The sequence below is a fragment of the Coregonus clupeaformis genome, chromosome 7 (assembly GCF_020615455.1).
Source record: "Coregonus clupeaformis isolate EN_2021a chromosome 7, ASM2061545v1, whole genome shotgun sequence".
NCBI classification, from domain to species: Eukaryota; Metazoa; Chordata; class Actinopteri; order Salmoniformes; family Salmonidae; genus Coregonus; species Coregonus clupeaformis.
This window is the reverse complement of record NC_059198.1, coordinates 52221801-52243472: the sequence shown is the minus strand read 5'-3', so window position 1 is coordinate 52243472 and position 21672 is coordinate 52221801. Positions and strand designations below refer to the sequence as shown.

At 44.9% G+C, this 21672-nt stretch overlaps 2 long non-coding RNA genes and 1 pseudogene across 2 annotated transcripts; all 3 read left to right on the top strand.

The window, feature by feature from the left end:
- Positions 1–9: 9 nt before the first annotated feature.
- Positions 10–1110, top strand: LOC123491330. The gene is made up of 3 exons (XR_006661284.1): positions 10–124; positions 653–793; positions 1022–1110. It is a non-coding gene; the product is annotated as an uncharacterized LOC123491330 (long non-coding RNA).
- Positions 1111–1246: 136 nt separating this feature from the next.
- LOC123491329 lies at positions 1247–2847 on the top strand. Its single transcript, XR_006661283.1, has 4 exons — positions 1247–1524; positions 1712–1908; positions 2274–2384; positions 2705–2847. It is a non-coding gene; the product is annotated as an uncharacterized LOC123491329 (long non-coding RNA).
- Positions 2848–5190: 2343 nt separating this feature from the next.
- On the top strand, positions 5191–12633 carry LOC123491328 (annotated as a pseudogene).
- The last annotated feature ends 9039 nt before the right edge of the window (positions 12634–21672 follow it).

The following is a 21672-nucleotide window of genomic DNA, read 5'->3' as shown; positions in this document are numbered from 1 at the left end:
TTCCTACATAAGTTAATATGTTGAACCCTCACACAGCTTTGAGACCAAGCTCTGCCAGATCTTCTCAGACCTCAATGCAACATACAAGACGATACAGGGTCACCTCCAGTCAGAGAACTTCAAGGTATATTCAATTGTATACATTTTCCAATCACACTTTTAATCATGTTACCTACACCCTATCTTTCAGAACTACACAATCCTTTCAGATCTCCACAGGGTTTAGGGGCTAGGGTTTAGGGGGCTAGGGTTTGGGCTAGGGTTTAGGCTAGGGTTTAGGGCTGAGGTTTAGGGGCCAGGGTTTAGGGGCTAGGGGCCAGGGTTTAGGGCCAGGGTTTAGGGGCCAGGGGCTAGGTTTTAGGGGCCAGGGTTTATGATTTAGGGGCCAGGGTTTAGGGGCCAGGGTTCTTCAATTCCGGTCCTGGAGGGCCGAAACACTTCTGTTTTTTATTTCTACCTGGTAGTTAATTGCACTCACCTGGTGTCCCAGGTCTGAATTAGCCCCTGATTTAGAAGGAGAGGATGAAAAACAGAGGTGTTTTGGCCCTCCAGGACCGGAATTGAAGAAACCTGGTTTAGGGGCTACGGATTGCTTCTGGACAGAGTTTTACCATTTCACCTGTCTAATGTAGTATTTCCTCTTGGCCAGCAGCAACGGGTGATGTCGTGTTTCCGTGCGTGGGAGGACTGGGCCGTGTACCCAGATCCCTTCCTCATCAAGCTACAGAACATCTTCCTGGGTCTAGTCAACCTGTCGACTGAGAAGGAGGTCCCCACTCCCAACACAGTAGAGGTGAGCTAGCCTGCTCCCCCCTCTTGTCCTAATGAATGCTTACTGACCTTATTATTAGCTACGATTTGAAAATATTATCATGGTTTGACAATGTTTTGTGACTATTTGGAAATGTTATGATTTGGTAATGTTGACTGTGTAATGTCGTCCACCCAGCCCTAATAACCTTTGGAAGCTTATTTTGTTGTGAATGTATTCCTAAACCACTCCACTTCTCCCTCTCTACAGAAACCACTGTTTGAACATCTGGCCCCTGGTCTGTTGGCCCAGCCTGAGCCAGTGGAGGACATCGACGGGGGCCCCCCATCGGGGAAGACGTGGGCCGGGCCCCCCATCGGGAGGACGTGGACGGGGGTTCCTATAGGGCTAGGCAGAGGGTGCCATGGTGGCGCGCCCCTCTAGACGGAGCTGTCCTGAGGTTGGATGAACTGGGCCGGAGTGCCCATCAAGGCCCTGGAGGAGGACATAGATGGACTGCCCTGTCAGTGACCTTATGACCTCTACACTACCACATCCACATAGGGACACATTGATTATTAAAGGGATACTTCATATTTGTTTCCTTACCTTGTATAAGCGGTCTATGGACTTAACCCTAACCTCAACAGGACAGTTTTCTAACAACTTCCTCCTTGTCTTTTAGTGGATCATGCTGCTGCCAAAGCAGCATCCTTTAAAGTAGCACCTTCCAAAATGGGAAGCAGTGGAGGAGTCTGATCTGGAGGCACAGGGTGAGACCACAACCACAGGCTACTTTCTACCAAGCTAGGACTCCACTTCAATGTGTCCTAAGCCTGTTTCTGTGGTCGTTTCTACCAAGCTAGGATTCCACTTGAAACTGTCCTAAGCCTGTTTTTTGTGACTATTTTCTTTTCAAGCTATGATTTTGTCTTAATTGTGTATCTGTCTCCGCCTCAGCCGTGACCACCTCTAAATGGGAGATCTTTGAGCAGCCGGAGGAGGAGAAGGACGAGGGTGACAGCGATGATGACACCAAGAGTTCTCGTTCAGAGGAGCCTCCGAGTTACTCCCAGCCCATCAGAGACGACTTGGACTCCAAGACCAAGCACTCGGAGTTGAATGAGGACAGGCGCACCAAGCTACGGGAGATAGAGGTAATTTTACTGGGGCATGGCTCTTGCAACACTAGGATAGTGGGTTCGATTCCTGGGACCACCCATGTGTACAAATAAAACAAATAAAATGCACGCTTGACTGTAAGTCTCTTTGGATAAAAGCGTCTGCTAAATGGTATATATTATTATTATGTATTATTACACAACAGACTATTGAGATGGCCTGGAAATAAACAGACGAACAAGCACAACTCACATGAGGCTCGGAGTTGTGAATTTAATAGTTTAAAAAAATAATGATACCAAGACGTTTGGTTTCCTTCACTTGTTCAATGGCCACACCATGTAAATTGACCCTGTCGTAGTGTTCTAAATGTTCAAATAATTTGTTTTATTAACTTCAGGTCAAAGTGATGAAGTTCCAGGATGAGCTGGAGTCTGGGAAAAGGCCCAAGAAGTCTGGCCAGAGTCTCCAAGACCAGGTGGAACACTACAGAGACAAGCTTTTACTCAAGGTATTACTTATGAAACCTAATCCTCTTTTGTTCCTGAAGGAACATAGGAGCTGTACTATTGTTTGCCAATGTTCTGGGACCCTTTATTACAGGAATTACAGTCATTGCTATTTACCTCAATATTACCTGAAGTTTAAAGCTGAAGAACATATCCAAGAGGATACTTCAGATATTGACATATTTGATATCGCAGGACTCCCTGGAAAACAGTTCCAATTGTTACTGGGTGTACTATCCTAGCTGAATAAATGAAAAATAAATGAAAATGTGGATAATGTTGCTTTCCATTCAATAATATAACGTAACGGCGTCTTGTTTAGGAAAAAGAGAAGGAGAAACTGGAAGGAGAGAGAGAGAAGGAGAAGAGAGAGAAGGAGAAGAGAGAGAAGGAGAAAAGCGAAGCTCGTTCAAAAGACGTCAAGAAGGAGAAGGAGGAGTCTACTCCGACCAGGAGAGACGAGTTAGTCCCTCATAGTTTGTGTGATGCATTCATTAGACTTAATGACATTAGTGGCTGTATCGATCAATCAATCAAGCTTTATTTATATACCACCATTTCTTCCAACAAATGCCTTTCAACGTGCTTAACAAATAAAATAATGAAACGTTTCTATGCAAATCTAAAATGAAGATAGACATAAATAATGGTTGGATAGCAAGAGGAAAGAGTGGGAGAGCTGTGTGATGGGTTCTTATCAGAATAGATCCTAGGAAAGCGCTCAACTCACTATTAGGGTCCATTCATATGGAACCGTTGAATAGAGAGGCAGTTCAGCAATTCCTTGACAGAGATTCATATCTCACTGGGATTCAAATCAAAACCGATACCCAGTCGTTGTACGATCAGTGCTGACAAAAAAAAAAAAAAAAAATTCTGCCAATGTCGCTCATCTCTGCCAGGCGTGGTCTGTCTCCTGTGGTTGCTAGGAAACGGGCGTCACAGCGGCTCGCCCGAGCCCCCCGCGGAGCAGCAGACGTGTCGCTCCCCGTCCCCCGCTCGGAGAGGTCAGAACGTTCCGGCGCTCCTTCTCCAAGGACGTATTGTCATCACGATCCCGCTCCTCCCACAAAGACTCCTCGCGTCACCAGCAGCAAGAAGTCATCCAAAAGGTCAGGAAGCGTTTAGATGTCTTTAAAACATTATTCTAGATGGACGTTTATTGTTCTACTTTTCCTGGTCTGCCTGGCTCTTTTTTTTTTTTTTTACCTTTGAGACACCAACTGTTAGTAGGATAGATATTTGATGGATATTCTTTGTGATGGGATAACTTTCAGAAACTTCCTTAAGGCCATTACAGCTTGGGTCTCCAGTTCTCCTCCTAACTCTCCTGTGTGTGTGTTTTCTCCCCAGATCTCCCTCATTATCCCGCACACCCAAACGTTCCAGGAGGTCACGCTCCAGAACACCCAAGAAATCCGCTAAGAAGTCACGGTCAAAATCACGTTCTCCGCACCGGTCCCACAAGAAATCAAAGAAGAGCAAACACTAACTCACACCCCTGTTCACTCTCCACTATACACCCCCGCAACCTCCCCTATACACCCCCTCTCCCGTGATGTATAAATAAAAGAATGAACTGGAGTGGCAGCTCAGTTCCCTGCCTGAATGTTCCTGTGAAGAAGAGGAGGAGGATGAAGAGGAGAAATGGGTATGCACCGGTTGCCATGTTGGGTCTCGATGGATCCAGCCTGGTTGCCAGGTGAGGTGTCTCTGGATCTAGCCGGCGTTGCCATGTTGAGACTCAATGGAACCAGCAGGGTTGCCATGTTAGGACTAAATACATTTAGCCAGAATGGGTCTCTATGGATCAAACCGAATAATAAAAAATGATGATCTGGATGTGTGTCCTGCCCACTCTTCCACTGCCCAATGGGGTTCATCCTTGTGGTAGACCACACCCCCAGTGTGATGACTAGTCTTTTTCCCATGCTATCCTTTTCTCTTTTTTTTTTTCACAAATTAATAAAAAAGGATTCATAAAATAATATTTGTCTTAACTTTTTGCAACGCAAATCGTTTCAGACAAGTCCTAGAAGACTGCTGTTTCAGTCCGTTTCCTTTATCTGGAGCCAAATGAACACAACCCAGAAATGCAGTATTTCTCTACAGGCAACACCAGAATGACTCTGAGGTCAGTTAGAAGTGATAGCTGTTAGGATTTCCCACAGATAATAGATCAAACAGTCAGTCTTTTTCCGACAGACAGGCATCCTAATGTACCTGTCCAGCTCTGGTATTAATGATATGGCTGTTCTGTGCCCTGAGGACACCCCAAACAGACAAAGATTCTTGCTCAGTCTGTAATGGCAGTGGTGGAGTCCGAGGGGAAACGGGAGAACGTTTGGAAGCTTGGAGCTGTACTTGACAACACTGAAAATATAGAAGCCCTACTGCTTCAAATGTACCATGGTGAGATCATCCTTTGTAGAAATAAACATATCAAATTATGTGTAACCTTAGACTACACACATCTTTTAAAAGCAAAAACAACGATTTAAAAGTTTTGAAGGATGGCAGTTTGTTGTTCATTCTCCGCTGAGGGTATATACCATAGACTTTTTAGTGCTTACACTATGGTGGATATATGGATACTCCTTCATAAAGACATGGGAACACTGTGTGTGTTGTGGCCCCTTGGATAAAGACATGGGAACACTGTGTGTGTGTGTGTGTGGCCCCTTAGATAAAGACATGGGAACACTGTGTGTGTGTGTGGCCCCTTGGATAAAGACATGGGAACACTGTGTGTGTGTGGCCCTTGGATAAAGACATGGGAACACTGTGTGTGTGTGTGGCCCCCTTGGATAAAGACATGGGAACACTGTGTGTGTGTGTGGCCCCTTGGATAAAGACATGGGAACACTGTGTGTGTGGCTCCTTGGATAAAGACATGGGAACACTGTGTGTGTGGCCCCTTGGATAAAGACATGGGAACACTGCGTGTGTGTGTGGCCCCTTAGATAAAGACATGGGAACACTGCGTGTGGCCCCTTTGATAAAGACATGGGAACACTGTGTGTGTGGCCCCTTGGATAAAGACATGGGAACACTGTGTGTGTGGCCCCTTGGATAAAGACATGGGAACACTGTGTGTGTGGCTCCTTGGATAAAGACATGGGAACACCGTTGAAGATGTTTTCCTACATAAGTTAATATGTTGAACCCTCACACAGCTTTGAGACCAAGCTCTGCCAGATCTTCTCAGACCTCAATGCAACATACAAGACGATACAGGGTCACCTCCAGTCAGAGAACTTCAAGGTATATTCAATTGTATACATTTTCCAATCACACTTTTAATCATGTTACCTACACCTATCTTTCAGAACTACACAATCCTTTCAGATCTACACAGGGTTTAGGGGCTAGGGTTTAGGGGCTAGGGTTTAGGGGCTAGGGTTTAGGGGCTAGGGTTTAGGGGCCAGGGTTTAGGGGCTAGGGGCCAGGGTTTAGGGGCCAGGGGCTAGGGTTTAGGGGCCAGGGTTTATGATTTAGGGGCCAGGGTTTAGGGGCCAGGGTTCTTCAATTCCGGTCCTGGAGGGCCGAAACACTTCTGTTTTTTATTTCTACCTGGTAGTTAATTGCACTCACCTGGTGTCCCAGGTCTGAATTAGCCCCCTGATTTAGAAGGAGAGGATGAAAAACAGAGGTGTTTTTGGCCCTCCAGGACCGGAATTGAAGAAACCTGGTTTAGGCTACGGATTGCTTCTGGACAGAGTTTTACCATTTCACCTGTCTAATGTAGTATTTCCTCTTGGCCAGCAGCAACGGGTGATGTCGTGTTTCCGTGCGTGGGAGGACTGGGCCGTGTACCCAGATCCCTTCCTCATCAAGCTACAGAACATCTTCCTGGGTCTAGTCAACCTGTCGACTGAGAAGGAGGTCCCCACTCCCAACACAGTAGAGGTGAGCTAGCCTGCTCCCCCCTCTTGTCCTAATGAATGCTTACTGACCTTATTATTAGCTACGATTTGAAAATATTATCATGGTTTGACAATGTTTTGTGACTATTTGGAAATGTTATGATTTGGTAATGTTGACTGTGTAATGTCGTCCACCCAGCCCTAATAACCTTTGGAAGCTTATTTTGTTGTGAATGTATTCCTAAACCACTCCACTTCTCCTCTCTACAGAAACCACTGTTTGAACATCTGGCCCCTGGTCTGTTGGCCCAGCCTGAGCCAGTGGAGGACATCGACGGGGCCCCCATCGGGGAAGACGTGGACGGGGCCCCCATCGGGGAGGACGTGGACGGGGTTCCTATAGGGCTAGACGGGGGTGCCATGGTGGGCGGCGCCCCTCTAGACGGAGCTGTCCTGAGGTTGGATGAACTGGACGGAGTGCCCATCAAGGCCCTGGAGGAGGACATAGATGGACTGCCCTGTCAGTGACCTTATGACCTCTACACTACCACATCCACATAGGGACACATTGATTATTAAAGGGATACTTCATATTTGTTTCCTTACCTTGTATAAGCGGTCTATGGACTTAACCCTAACCTCAACAGGACAGTTTTCTAACAACTTCCTCCTTGTCTTTTAGTGGATCATGCTGCTGCCAAAGCAGCATCCTTTAAAGTAGCACCTTCAAAATGGGAAGCAGTGGAGGAGTCTGATCTGGAGGCACAGGGTGAGACCACAACTACAGGCTACTTTCTACCAAGCTAGGACTCCACTTCAATGTGTCCTAAGCCTGTTTCTGTGGTCGTTTCTACCAAGCTAGGATTCCACTTGAAACTGTCCTAAGCCTGTTTTTTTGTGACTATTTTCTTTTCAAGCTATGATTTTGTCTTAATTGTGTATCTGTCTCCGCCTCAGCCGTGACCACCTCTAAATGGGAGATCTTTGAGCAGCCGGAGGAGGAGAAGGACGAGGGTGACAGCGATGATGACACCAAGAGTTCTCGTTCAGAGGAGCCTCCGAGTTACTCCCAGCCCATCAGAGACTGACTTGGACTCCAAGACCAAGCACTCGGAGTTGAATGAGGACAGGCGCACCAAGCTACGGGGAGATAGAGGTAATTTTACTGGGGCATGGCTCTTGCAACACTAGGATAGTGGGTTCGATTCCTGGGACCACCCATGTGTACAAATAAAACAAATAAATGCACACGCTTGACTGTAAGTCTCTTTGGATAAAAGCGTCTGCTAAATGGTATATATTATTATTATGTATTATTACACAACAGACTATTGAGATGGCCTGAAATAAACAGACGAACAAGCACAACTCACATGAGGCTCGGAGTTGTGAATTTAATAGTTTAAAAAAAATAATGATACCAAGACGTTTGGTTTCCTTCACTTGTTCAATGGCCACACCATGTAAATTGACCCTGTCGTAGTGTTCTAAATGTTCAAATAATTTGTTTTATTAACTTCAGGTCAAAGTGATGAAGTTCCAGGATGAGCTGGAGTCTGGGAAAAGGCCCAAGAAGTCTGGCCAGAGTCTCCAAGACCAGGTGGAACACTACAGAGACAAGCTTTTACTCAAGGTATTACTTATGAAACCTAATCCTCTTTTGTTCCTGAAGGAACATAGGAGCTGTACTATTGTTTGCCAATGTTCTGGGGACCCTTTATTACAGGAATTACAGTCATTGCTATTTACCTCAATATTACCTGAAGTTTAAAGCTGAAGAACATATCCAAGAGGATACTTCAGATATTGACATATTTGATATCGCAGGACTCCCTGGAAAACAGTTCCAATTGTTACTGGGTGTACTATCCTAGCTGAATAAATGAAAAATAAATGAAAATGTGGATAATGTTGCTTTCCATTCAATAATATAACGTAACGGCGTCTTGTTTAGGAAAAGAGAAGGAGAAACTGGAAGGAGAGAGAGAGAAGGAGAAGAGAGAGAAGGAGAAGAGAGAGAAGGAGAAAAAGCGAAGCTTCGTTCAAAAGACGTCAAGAAGGAGAAGGAGGAGTCTACTCCGACCAGGAGAGACAGGTTAGTCCCTCATAGTTTGTGTGATGCATTCATTAGACTTAATGACATTAGTGGCTGTATCGATCAATCAATCAAGCTTTATTTATATACCACCATTTCTTCCAACAAATGCCTTTCAACGTGCTTAACAAATAAAATAATACGAAACGTTTCTATGCAAATCTAAAATGAAGATAGACATAAATAATGGTTGGATAGCAAGAGGAAGAGTGGGAGAGCTGTGTGATGGGTTCTTATCAGAATAGATCCTAGGAAAGCGCTCAACTCACTATTAGGGTCCATTCATATGAACCGTTGAATAGAGAGGCAGTTCAGCAATTCCTTGACAGAGATTCATATCTCACTGGGATTCAAATCAAAACCGATACCCAGTCGTTGTACGATCAGTGCTGACAAAAAAAAAAAAAAAAATTCTGCCAATGTCGTCATCTCTGCCAGGCGTGGTCTGTCTCCTGTGGTTGCTAGGAAACGGCGTCACAGCGGCTCGCCCGGCAGCCCCCCGCGGAGCAGCAGACGTGTGCGCTCCCCGTCCCCCCGCTCGGAGAGGTCAGAACGTTCCGAGCGCTCCTTCTCCAAGGACGTATTGTCATCACGATCCCGCTCCTCCCACAAAGACTCCCCTCGCGTCACCAGCAGCAAGAAGTCATCCAAAAGGTCAGGAAGCGTTTAGATGTCTTTAAAACATTATTCTAGATGGACGTTTATTGTTCTACTTTTCCTGGTCTGCCTGGCTCTTTTTTTTTTTTTTTTTTTACCTTTGAGACACCAACTGTTAGTAGGATAGATATTTGATGGATATTCTTTGTGATGGGATAACTTTCAGAAACTTCCTTAAGGCCATTACAGCTTGGGTCTCCAGTTCTCCTCCTAACTCTCCTGTGTGTGTGTTTTCTCCCCAGATCTCCCTCATTATCCACACCCAAACGTTCCAGGAGGTCACGCTCCAGAACACCCAAGAAATCCGCTAAGAAGTCACGGTCAAAATCACGTTCTCCGCACCGGTCCCACAAGAAATCAAAGAAGAGCAAACACTAACTCACACCCCTGTTCACTCTCCACTATACACCCCCCGCAACCTCCCTATACACCCCCTCTCCCGTGATGTATAAATAAAAGAATGAACTGGAGTGGCAGCTCAGTTCCCTGCCTGAATGTTCCTGTGAAGAAGAGGAGGAGGGATGAAGAGGAGAAATGGGTATGCACCGTTGCCATGTTGGGTCTCGATGGATCCAGCCTGGTTGCCAGGTGAGGTGTCTCTGGATCTAGCCGCGTTGCCATGTTGAGACTCAATGGAACCAGCAGGGTTGCCATGTTAGGACTAAATACATTTAGCCAGAATGGGTCTCTATGGATCAAACCGAATAATAAAAAATGATGATCTGGATGTGTGTCCTGCCCACTCTTCCACTGCCCAATGGGGTTCATCCTTGTGGTAGACCACACCCCCAGTGTGATGACTAGTCTTTTTCCCATGCTATCCTTTTCTCTTTTTTTTTTTTCACAAATTAATAAAAAAGGATTCATAAAATAATATTTGTCTTAACTTTTTGCAACGCAAATCGTTTCAGACAAGTCCTAGAAGACTGCTGTTTCAGTCCGTTTCCTTTATCTGGAGCCAAATGAACACAACCCAGAAATGCAGTATTTCTCTACAGGCAACACCAGAATGACTCTGAGGTCAGTTAGAAGTGATAGCTGTTAGGATTTCCACAGATAATAGATCAAACAGTCAGTCTTTCCCGACAGACAGGCATCCTAATGTACCTGTCCAGCTCTGGTATTAATGATATGGCTGTTCTGTGCCTGAGGACACCCCCAAACAGACAAAGATTCTTGCTCAGTCTGTAATGGCAGTGGTGGAGTCCGAGGGGAAACGGGAGAACGTTTGGAAGCTTGGAGCTGTACTTGACAACACTGAAAATATAGAAGCCCTACTGCTTCAAATGTACCATGGTGAGATCATCCTTTGTAGAAATAAACATATCAAATTATGTGTAACTTAGACTACACACATCTTTTAAAAGCAAAAACAACGATTTAAAAGTTTTGAAGGATGGCAGTTTGTTGTTCATTCTCCGCTGAGGGTATATACCATAGACTTTTTAGTGCTTACACTATGGTGGATATATGGATACTCCTTCATAAAGACATGGGAACACTGTGTGTGTGTGTGGCCCCTTGGATAAAGACATGGGAACACTGTGTGTGTGTGTGTGGCCCCTTAGATAAAGACATGGGAACACTGTGTGTGTGTGTGGCCCCTTGGATAAAGACATGGGAACACTGTGTGTGTGTGTGGCCCCTTGGATAAAGACATGGGAACACTGTGTGTGTGTGTGGCCCCTTGGATAAAGACATGGGAACACTGTGTGTGTGTGTGGCCCCTTGGATAAAGACATGGGAACACTGTGTGTGTGGCTCCTTGGATAAAGACATGGGAACACTGTGTGTGTGGCCCCTTGGATAAAGACATGGGAACACTGCGTGTGTGTGTGGCCCCTTAGATAAAGACATGGGAACACTGCGTGGGCCCCTTTGATAAAGACATGGGAACACTGTGTGTGTGGCCCCTTGGATAAAGACATGGGAACACTGTGTGTGTGGCCCCTTGGATAAAGACATGGGAACACTGTGTGTGTGGCTCCTTGGATAAAGACATGGGAACACCGTTGAAGATGTTTTCCTACATAAGTTAATATGTTGAACCCTCACACAGCTTTGAGACCAAGCTCTGCCAGATCTTCTCAGACCTCAATGCAACATACAAGACGATACAGGGTCACCTCCAGTCAGAGAACTTCAAGGTATATTCAATTGTATACATTTTCCAATCACACTTTTAATCATGTTACCTACACCTATCTTTCAGAACTACACAATCCTTTCAGATCTACACAGGGTTTAGGGGCTAGGGTTTTAGGGGCTGAGGTTTAGGGGCTAGGGTTTAGGGGCTAGGGTTTAGGGGCCAGGGTTTAGGGGCTAGGGGCCCAGGGTTTAGGGGCCAGGGGCTAGGGTTTAGGGGCCAGGGTTTATGATTTAGGGGCCAGGGTTTAGGGGCCAGGGTTCTTCAATTCCGGTCCTGGAGGGCCGAAACACTTCTGTTTTTATTTCTACCTGGTAGTTAATTGCACTCACCTGGTGTCCCAGGTCTGAATTAGCCCCCTGATTTAGAAGGAGAGGATGAAAAACAGAGGTGTTTTGGCCCTCCAGGACCGGGAATTGAAGAAACCTGGTTTAGGGGCTCTGGATTGCTTCTGGACAGAGTTTTACCATTTCACCTGTCTAATGTAGTATTTCCTCTTGGCCAGCAGCAACGGGTGATGTCGTGTTTCCGTGCGTGGGAGGACTGGGCCGTGTACCCAGATCCCTTCCTCATCAAGCTACAGAACATCTTCCTGGGTCTAGTCAACCTGTCGACTGAGAAGGAGGTCCCCACTCCCAACACAGTAGAGGTGAGCTAGCCTGCTCCCCCCTCTTGTCCTAATGAATGCTTACTGACCTTATTATTAGCTACGATTTGAAAATATTATCATGGTTTGACAATGTTTTGTGACTATTTGGAAATGTTATGATTTGGTAATGTTGACTGTGTAATGTCGTCCACCCAGCCCTAATAACCTTTGGAAGCTTATTTTGTTCTTCTCCAAGGACGTATTGTCATCACGATCCCGCTCCTCCCACAAAGACTCCCCTCGCGTCACCAGCAGCAAGAAGTCATCCAAAAGGTCAGGAAGCGTTTAGATGTCTTTAAAACATTATTCTAGATGGACGTTTATTGTTCTACTTTTCCTGGTCTGCCTGGCTCCTCTTTTTTTTTTTTTTTTTTTTACCTTTGAGACACCAACTGTTAGTAGGATAGATATTTGATGGATATTCTTTGTGATGGGATAACTTTCAGAAACTTCCTTAAGGCCATTACAGCTTGGGTCTCCAGTTCTCCTCCTAACTCTCCTGTGTGTGTGTTTTCTCCCCAGATCTCCCTCATTATCCCGCACACCCAAACGTTCCAGGAGGTCACGCTCCAGAACACCCAAGAAATCCGCTAAGAAGTCACGGTCAAAATCACGTTCTCCGCACCGGTCCCACAAGAAATCAAAGAAGAGCAAACACTAACTCACACCCCTGTTCACTCTCCACTATACACCCCCCCCGCAACCTCCCCTATACACCCCCCCTCTCCCGTGATGTATAAATAAAAGAATGAACTGGAGTGGCAGCTCAGTTCCCTGCCTGAATGTTCCTGTGAAGAAGAGGAGGAGGATGAAGAGGAGAAATGGGTATGCACGGTTGCCATGTTGGGTCTCGATGGATCCAGCCTGGTTGCCAGGTGAGGTGTCTCTGGATCTAGCCGCGTTGCCATGTTGAGACTCAATGGAACCAGCAGGGTTGCCATGTTAGGACTAAACACATTTAGCCAGAATGGTCTCTATGGATCAAACCGAATAATAAAAAATGATGATCTGGATGTGTGTCCTGCCCACTCTTCCACTGCCCAATGGGGTTCATCCTTGTGGTAGACCACCCCCCAGTGTGATGACTAGTCTTTTTCCCATGCTATCCTTTTCTCTTTTTTTTTTCACAAATTAATAAAAAAGGATTCATAAAATAATATTTGTCTTAACTTTTTGCAACGCAAATCGTTTCAGACAAGTCCTAGAAGACTGCTGTTTCAGTCCGTTTCCTTTATCTGGAGCCAAATGAACACAACCCAGAAATGCAGTATTTCTCTACAGGCAACACCAGAATGACTCTGAGGTCAGTTAGAAGTGATAGCTGTTAGGATTTCCACAGATAATAGATCAAACAGTCAGTCTTTTTCCGACAGACAGGCATCCTAATGTACCTGTCCAGCTCTGGTATTAATGATATGGCTGTTCTGTGCCTGAGGACACCCCAAACAGACAAAGATTCTTGCTCAGTCTGTAATGGCAGTGGTGGAGTCCGAGGGAAACGGGAGAACGTTTGGAAGCTTGGAGCTGTACTTGACAACACTGAAAATATAGAAGCCCTACTGCTTCAAATGTACCATGGTGAGATCATCCTTTGTAGAAATAAACATATCAAATTATGTGTAACTTAGACTACACACATCTTTTAAAGCAAAAACAACGATTTAAAAGTTTTGAAGGATGGCAGTTTGTTGTTCATTCTCCGCTGAGGGTATATACCATAGACTTTTTAGTGCTTACACTATGGTGGATATATGGATACTCCTTCATAAAGACATGGGAACACTGTGTGTGTGTGTGGCCCCTTGGATAAAGACATGGGAACACTGTGTGTGTGTGTGTGGCCCCTTAGATAAAGACATGGGAACACTGTGTGTGTGTGTGGCCCCTTGGATAAAGACATGGGAACACTGTGTGTGTGTGTGCCCCCTTGGATAAAGACATGGGAACACTGTGTGTGTGTGTGGCCCCTTGGATAAAGACATGGGAACACTGTGTGTGTGTGTGGCCCCTTGGATAAAGACATGGGAACACTGTGTGTGTGGCTCCTTGGATAAAGACATGGGAACACTGTGTGTGTGGCCCCTTGGATAAAGACATGGAACACTGCGTGTGTGTGTGCCCCTTAGATAAAGACATGGGAACACTGCGTGTGGCCCCTTTGATAAAGACATGGGAACACTGTGTGTGTGGCCCCTTGGATAAAGACATGGGAACACTGTGTGTGGCCCCTTGGATAAAGACATGGGAACACTGTGTGTGTGCTCCTTGGATAAAGACATGGGAACACTGTGTGTGTGGCCCCTTGGATAAAGACATGGGAACACTGCGTGTGTGTGTGGCCCCTTAGATAAAGACATGGGACCACTGCGTGTGGCCCCTTTGATAAAGACATGGGAACACTGTGTGTGGCACATTTGATAAAGACATGGGAACACTGTGTGTGTGTGCCCCTTGGATAAAGAACATGGAACACTGTGTGTGGCCCCTTGGATAAAGACATGGGAACACTGTGTATGTGGCCCCTTGGATAAAGACATGGGAACAGACCGACTGATTCAGTTTGGAAGTGACAGTAGTGAAGGATAACGGATACCTTTTCAAGCCTCTGATGTCTTGAGGTTTATTGAAGTACTGTCTAAAAAGACCCCTTGCTGCTATAATGACGTTGTATTGATGTGTTAATCCTGACGATATAATGTGGCTGTAAGGGTAGGAAAAACTTGTATGATCTAATAATTATAATTATGGCTTTTTCTTTTGCAACTCTGCCTAGAAGGACAGCATCCCAGAGTCACCTCTTCACTGTTGACGTTGAGACTGGTGTTTGCGGGTACTATTTAATGAAGCTGCCAGTTGAGGACCTGTGAGGCATCTGTTTCTCAAACTAGACACTCTAATGTATTTGTCCTCTTGCTCAGTTGTGCACCGGGGCCTCCCACTCCTCTTTCTATTCTAGTTAACGCCAGTTTCGCTGTTCTGTGAAGGGAGTAGTACACAGCGTTGTACAAAATCTTCAGTTTCTTGGCAATTTCTGCATAGAGATAGCCTTCGTTTCTCAGAACAAGAATAGACTGACGAGTTTCAGAAGAAAGTTATTTGTTTCTGGCCATTTTGAGCCTGTAATCGAACCCACAATTGCTGATGCTCAGATACTCAACAAGTCACAAGAAGGCCAGTTTAATTGCTTCTTTAATCAACACAAAGTTTTCAGCTGTGCTAACAAAATTGCAAAAGGGTTTTCTAATGATCAATTAGCCTTTTTAAAATGATAAACTTGGATTAGCAAACACAACGTGCCATTGGAACACAGGACTGATGGTTGCTGATAATGGGCCTCTATACGCCTATATAGATATTCCATTAAAAATCAGCCATTTCAAGCTACAATAGCCATTTACAACATTAACAATGTCTACACTGTATTTCTGATCAATTTGATGTTATTGTAATGGACGGAAATTGCTTTTCTTTCGAAAACAAAGACATTTCTCAAGTGACCCCTAACTTTTGAACGGTGGTGTGTGTATGTATGTATATATGTGTGTGTGTGTGTGTGTGCAGTGAGGGGGAAAAAAGTATTTCGATCCCTGCTGATTTTGTACGTTGCCCACTGACAAAGAAATGATCAGTCTATAATTTTAATGGTAGGTTTATTTGAACAGTGAGAGACAGAATAACAACAAAAAAATCCAGTTATTGCATATTATATATTATCATTAAAACGGTGAGGAATCAGCCCAGAACTACACGGAGGATCTTGTCAATGATCTCAAGGCAGCTGGGACCATAGTCACCAAGAAAACAATTGGTAACACACTATGCCGTGAAGGACTGAAATCCTGCAGCGCCCGCAAGGTCCCCCCCTGCTCAAGAAAGCACACTATACAGGACCGTCTGAAGTTTGCAAATGAACATCTGAATGGTTCAGGGGAGAACTGGGTGAAAGTGTTGTGGTCAGATGAGACCAAAATCGCCGTGTTTGGAGGAGGAGGAATGCTGGCTATGACCCCAAGAACACCATCCCCACCATCAAACATGGAGGTGGAAACATTATGCTTTGGGGGTGTTTTTCTGAAAAGGGGACAGAACAACTTCACCGCATCAAAGGGACGATGGACGGGGCCATGTACCGTCCGAGGGTATTGACAGTTCTTTTTGTGTTTCTTCCATTTGCGAATAATCGCACCAACTGTTGTCACCTTCTCACCAAGCTGCTTAGCGATGGTCTTGTAGCCCATTCCAGCCTTGTGTAGGTCTACAATCTTGTCCCTGACATCCTTGGAGAGCTCTTTGGTCTTGGCCATGGTGGAGAGTTTGGAATCTGATTGATTGATTGCTTCTGTGAACAGGTGTCTTTTATACAGGTAACAAGCTGAGATTAGGAGCACTCCCCTTTAAGAGTGTGCTCTAATCTCAGCTCGTTACCTGTATAAAAAGACACCTGGGAGCCAGAAATCTTTCTGAATGAGGGGTCAAATACTTATTTCCCTCATTAAAATGCAAATCAATTTATAACCTTTCTAACATGCGTTTTTTCTGGATTTTTTGTTATTCTCTCTCACTTCAAATAAACCCACCATTAAAATTATAGACTGATCATTTCTTTGTCAGTGGGCAAATGTACAAAATCAGCAGGGGATCAAATACTTTTTCCCTCACTGTGTCTGTGTGTGTATATATATATATATATATATGTTATGATCCTTGACTAGTCTCTCAAAGCACTTCATGATGACAGAGGTGAGTGCTACGGGCAATAGTCATTTAGTTCAGTTACCTTTGCTTTCTTGGTTACAGGAACAATGGTGGGCATCTTGAAGCATGTGGGGACAGCAGACTGGGAAAGGGGGAGATTGAATATGTCCATAAACACTCCAGCCAGCTGGTCTGTGCATGCTCTGAGGATGCGCTAGGGGATGCCGTCTGGGCCGGCAGCCTTGCGGGGGGTTAACATGCTTAAATGTGTTTACTCACGTCGGCCACGGAGAAGGAGAGGCCACAGTCCTTGGTAGTGGGCCTCGTCAGAGGCACTGTGTTATCCTCAAAGTGGGTGAAAAAGGTGTTTAGCTTGTCTGGAAGCGAGATGTCGGTGCTGGTTTTTTCTCTCTCACAAATATATATATATATAATCATCAAGTTTGCAGACGACACAACGGTAGTAGGCTTGATTACCAACAATGACGAGACAGCCTACAGGGAGGAGGTGAGGGCTCTGGGAGTGTGGTGCCAGGAAAATAACCTCTCACTCAACGTCAACAAAACAAAGGAGATGATCGTGGACTTCAGGAAAAGAGCAGAGGGTGCACCCCCTATCCACATCGACGGAACCGCAGTGGAGAAGATGGAAAGCTTCAAGTTCCTTGGCGTACACATCACTGACAAACTGAAAAGGTCCACCCACGCAGACAGTGTGGCGAAGAAGGCACAACAGAGCCTCTTCAACCTCAGGAGGCTGAAGAAATTTGGCTTGACACCTAAAACCCTCAAACTTTTACAGATGCACAATTGAGAGCATCCTGTTGGGCTGTATCACCGCCTGTACGGCAACTGCACCGCCCGCAACCGCAGAGGGCTCTCCAGAGGGTGGTGCGGTCTGCCGGAACACACATTACCGGGGTCAAACTACCCGCCCTCCAGGACACCTCACAGCACCTGATGTTACAGGAAGGCCAAAAAGATAATCAAGGACATCAACCACCTGATCCACTGCCTGTTCACCCCGCTATCATCCTGAAGGCGAGGTCAGTACAGGTGCATCAAAGCTGGGACCGAGAGAATGAAAAACAGCTTCTATCTCAAGGCCATCAGACTGTTAAATAGCCATCACTAGCACATTAGAGGCTGCTGCTGCCTATTGAAATCACTGGCCACTTTATGAAATGGAACACTAGTCACTTTAATAATGTTTACATATCTTGCACTACTCATCTCATATGTATATACTGCATTCTATTCTATAATATTCTACTGTATCTTAGTCCATGCCGCTCTGTCATTGCTTGTCCATATTGTATATACAGTGGGGGAAAAAAGTATTTAGTCAGCCACAGTGGCGCTCCTGAAAAAATTCTCAGGAGGGGCAATTTTTCTGATGATTTAGGTGACCTACACACATTTTAAAAAAAGATATGTCCAGCAACAACATGAAGACAGGGGCAGCATATAAGTCAATACCAGAAGCATTTATTGACTGATCTGGGGAGATGGATTCCAGTTTCTGTGACAGATTATAAATAATCTCTGATGCCTTTGTTATATTAGCTTTTGGTTGAATGTACTGTCGTAGTAAATATATAATGTTATAGCTTGGTCTGACTAAAATCTTGTGCATGACCCATTTTGTGTTGGGCGTTTGTTTTCAATCAATGCTGTTCCTATCCTATAACAATGGACAAAAGAGTCCTATCTTGTCAGCCTTGTCAGCAGGTGGCCAAGGACAACACCCACGCCATAGGTCTCTCAGTTCTTCCAACTCACGAGTTCTTGCTCTGAGGACACACACACACACACACACACACACTCATCACTGATAACACACACACACACACACACAAAATCCCCTCTCTTTAGGCTGAACATTTGAAGACAGAGAACCCGACTCAGAGCCAATGCAACAGTGGAGGGGACCTGCCCAACTCATCAGGACCAATCAGAAGATCAGAACTACTAGATTCAACCTACATCATTTATTGTATAAAATGTCTGCACACAATGTTTTCGGGGCTCTCTTCAGATAGCTCCCTAAGAGTTTGACGAACGAGTCCGTGCACGCGATTCCAGATATCTTTACCTCTGAATAAACTGCCTTTATTATACCATATCCACCCCTGTCCAAAGTCTCTACTTGGTCTCAGTTCTCCAGTAAACTTGTGATTATCAACAGTACACAACGGTAACAAACAATTGGGAACTCACGGGGCAGATAGTAAGGTCGCAGTGACACAGAAAGCAGTTCAATGTCGGGGGTACAGAGTCGCTCTCTTACCAGGATCGCGGTCCGCTCTGACCAGGTGAAGCCGGCCGGCTCCACTTCTCTGTCCGGGACTCTGTCATCCAGCCAGGTCTCCCAGCTGTATTTGGATTCCGCTGCCAGCAGCGTTTTCATTATTTAGTCCGTTCAGTAGCGGGTATGTACCACGATCAACAAGATCAGTCCAAAACCCACCACTGGAAATCCATGGTTGGCAGAATGTTTGTAAACTAAGTGTACAAATTAAAAACATAAAATAACGCCACTAAGTGTACAAATTAAAAACATAAGATAACGCCACACTGCAGGTCGCAACAGAGACGCTGCTAGCCGCTATTTTCTTAGTTACGTTCATGGTTACGTCACGTTAATGAAACGCGTAAGTGCAAGCCCTAAGACACCCATAGAGATTATATTGAAAGCTTTGAAATTTGAAAAAATAGATTTTACATGACAGGCTATGAGAGACTTCTGGGCGATTTTCAACCTGACTGAAATCGCCCCAAAAACGGGCGGGGCCATTTGAAGCACGACTTTAGCCTGATTTGACATTTAGTGGCAGTCAGATCAGATTAGAACACTGATAACTACTGTTGCCGTGATATAATTGATTAGAAAAAAAATCCCTTCCTTTTCCCGTTTGGCAGTGCGTGGCCCATATCGCCCTATTGAACAGGCCGTCCCTGGTCAGCCACCAATTGTGCAAGTTCTCCCACTTAAGAAGATGAGAGAGGCCTGTAATTTTCATCATAGGTACACGTCAACTATGACAGACAAATTGAGAGAAAAAAAATCCAGAAAATCACATTGTATGATTTTTAATGAATTTATTTGCAAATTATGGTGGAAAATAAGTATTTGGTCACCTACAAACAAGCAAGATTTCTGGCTCTCACAGACCTGTAACTTCTTCTTTAAGAGGCTCCTCTGTCCTCCACTCGTTACCTGTATTAATGGCACCTGTTTGAACTTGTTATCAGTATAAAAGACACCTGTCCACAACCTCAAACAGTCACACTCCAAACTCCACTATGGCCAAGACCAAAGAGCTGTCAAATGACACCAGAAACAAAATTGTAGACCTGCACCAGGCTGGGAAGACTGAATCTGCAATAGGTAAGCAGCTTGGTTTGAAGAAATCAACTGTGGGAGCAATTATTAGGAAATGGAAGACATACAAGACCACTGATAATCTCCCTCGATCTGGGGCTCCACGCAAGATCTCACCCCGTGGGGTCAAAATGATCACAAGAACGGTGAGCAAAAATCCCAGAACCACACGGGGGGACCTAGTGAATGACCTGCAGAGAGCTGGGACCAAAGTAACAAAGCCTATCATCAGTAACACACTACGCCGCCAGGGACTCAAATCCTGCAATGCCAGACGTGTCCCCCTGCTTAAGCCAGTACATGTCCAGGCCCGTCTGAAGTTTGCTAGAGTGCATTTGGATGATCCAGAAGAGGATTGGGAGAATGTCATATGGTCAGATGAAACCAAAATAGAACTTTTCCACTCGTCGTGTTTGGAGGACAAAGAATGCTGAGTTGCATCCAAAGAACACCATACCTACTGTGAAGCATGGGGGTGGAAACATCATGCTTTGGGGCTGTTTTTCTGCAAAGGGACCAGGACGACTGATCCGTGTAAAGGAAAGAATGAATGGGGCCATGTATCGTGAGATTTTGAGTGAAAACCTCCTTCCATCAGCAAGGGCATTGAAGATGAAACGTGGCTGGGTCTTTCAGCATGACAATGATCCCAAACACCGCCCGGGCAACGAACGAGTGGCTTCGTAAGAAGCATTTCAAGGTCCTGGAGTGGCCTAGCCAGTCTCCAGATCTCAGCCCCATAGAGTTGAAAGTCCGTGTTGCCCAGCGACAGCCCCAAAACATCACTGCTCTAGAGGAGATCTGCATGGAGGAATGGGCCAAAATACCAGCAACAGTGTGTGAAAACCTTGTGAAGACTTACAGAAAACGTTTGACCTGTGTCATTGCCAACAAAGGGTATATAACAAAGTATTGAGAAACTTTTGTTATTGACCAAATACTTATTTTCCACCATAATTTGCAAATAAATTCATTTAAAAAATCCTACAATGTGATTTTCTGGATTTTTTTTCTTCTCATTTTGTCTGTCATAGTTGACGTGTACCTATGATTAAAATTACAGGCCTCTCTCATCTTTTTTAAGTGGGAGAACTTGCACAATTGGTGGCTGACTAAATACTTTTTTCCCCCACTTTATTCTTAAATTCCATTCCTTACTTAGTTTTGTGTGTATTGGGTATATGTTGTGAAATTGTTAGATATTACTTGTTAGATATTACTGCACTGTCGGAGCTAGAAGCACAAGCGTTTCACTACACCCGAATTACATCTGCTAAACGCGTGTATTTGACAAATAAAATATGATTTGATTTATTATTGCCCACATCCTCTGAATTACACTGACTGTACAAAACATTAAGAACACTTTCTCTTTCCATGACAGATTGACCAGGTGAAAGCTATGGTCCCTTATTGATGCCACTTGTTAAATCCACTTCAATATGTGTAGATGAAGGGGAGGAGACAGGTTAAAGAAGGATTTTTAAGCCTTGAGACAATTGAGACATGGATTGTGTATGTGTGCCATTCAGAGGGTGAATGGGCAAGACAAAGGTTTTAAGTGCCTTTGAACAGGGTATGGTAGTAGGTGCCAGGCGCACCGGTTTGAGTGTGTAAGAACTACAATGCTGCTGGGGTTTTCACACTCAACAGTTTCCTGTGTGTAGAATGGTCCACCACCCGAAGGACATCCAGCCAACTTGACAACAGTGGGAATCATTTGAGTCAACATGGGCCAGCATCCCTATGAAACGCTTGACACCTTGTAGTCCATGCCCCAACGAATTGAGGCTGTTC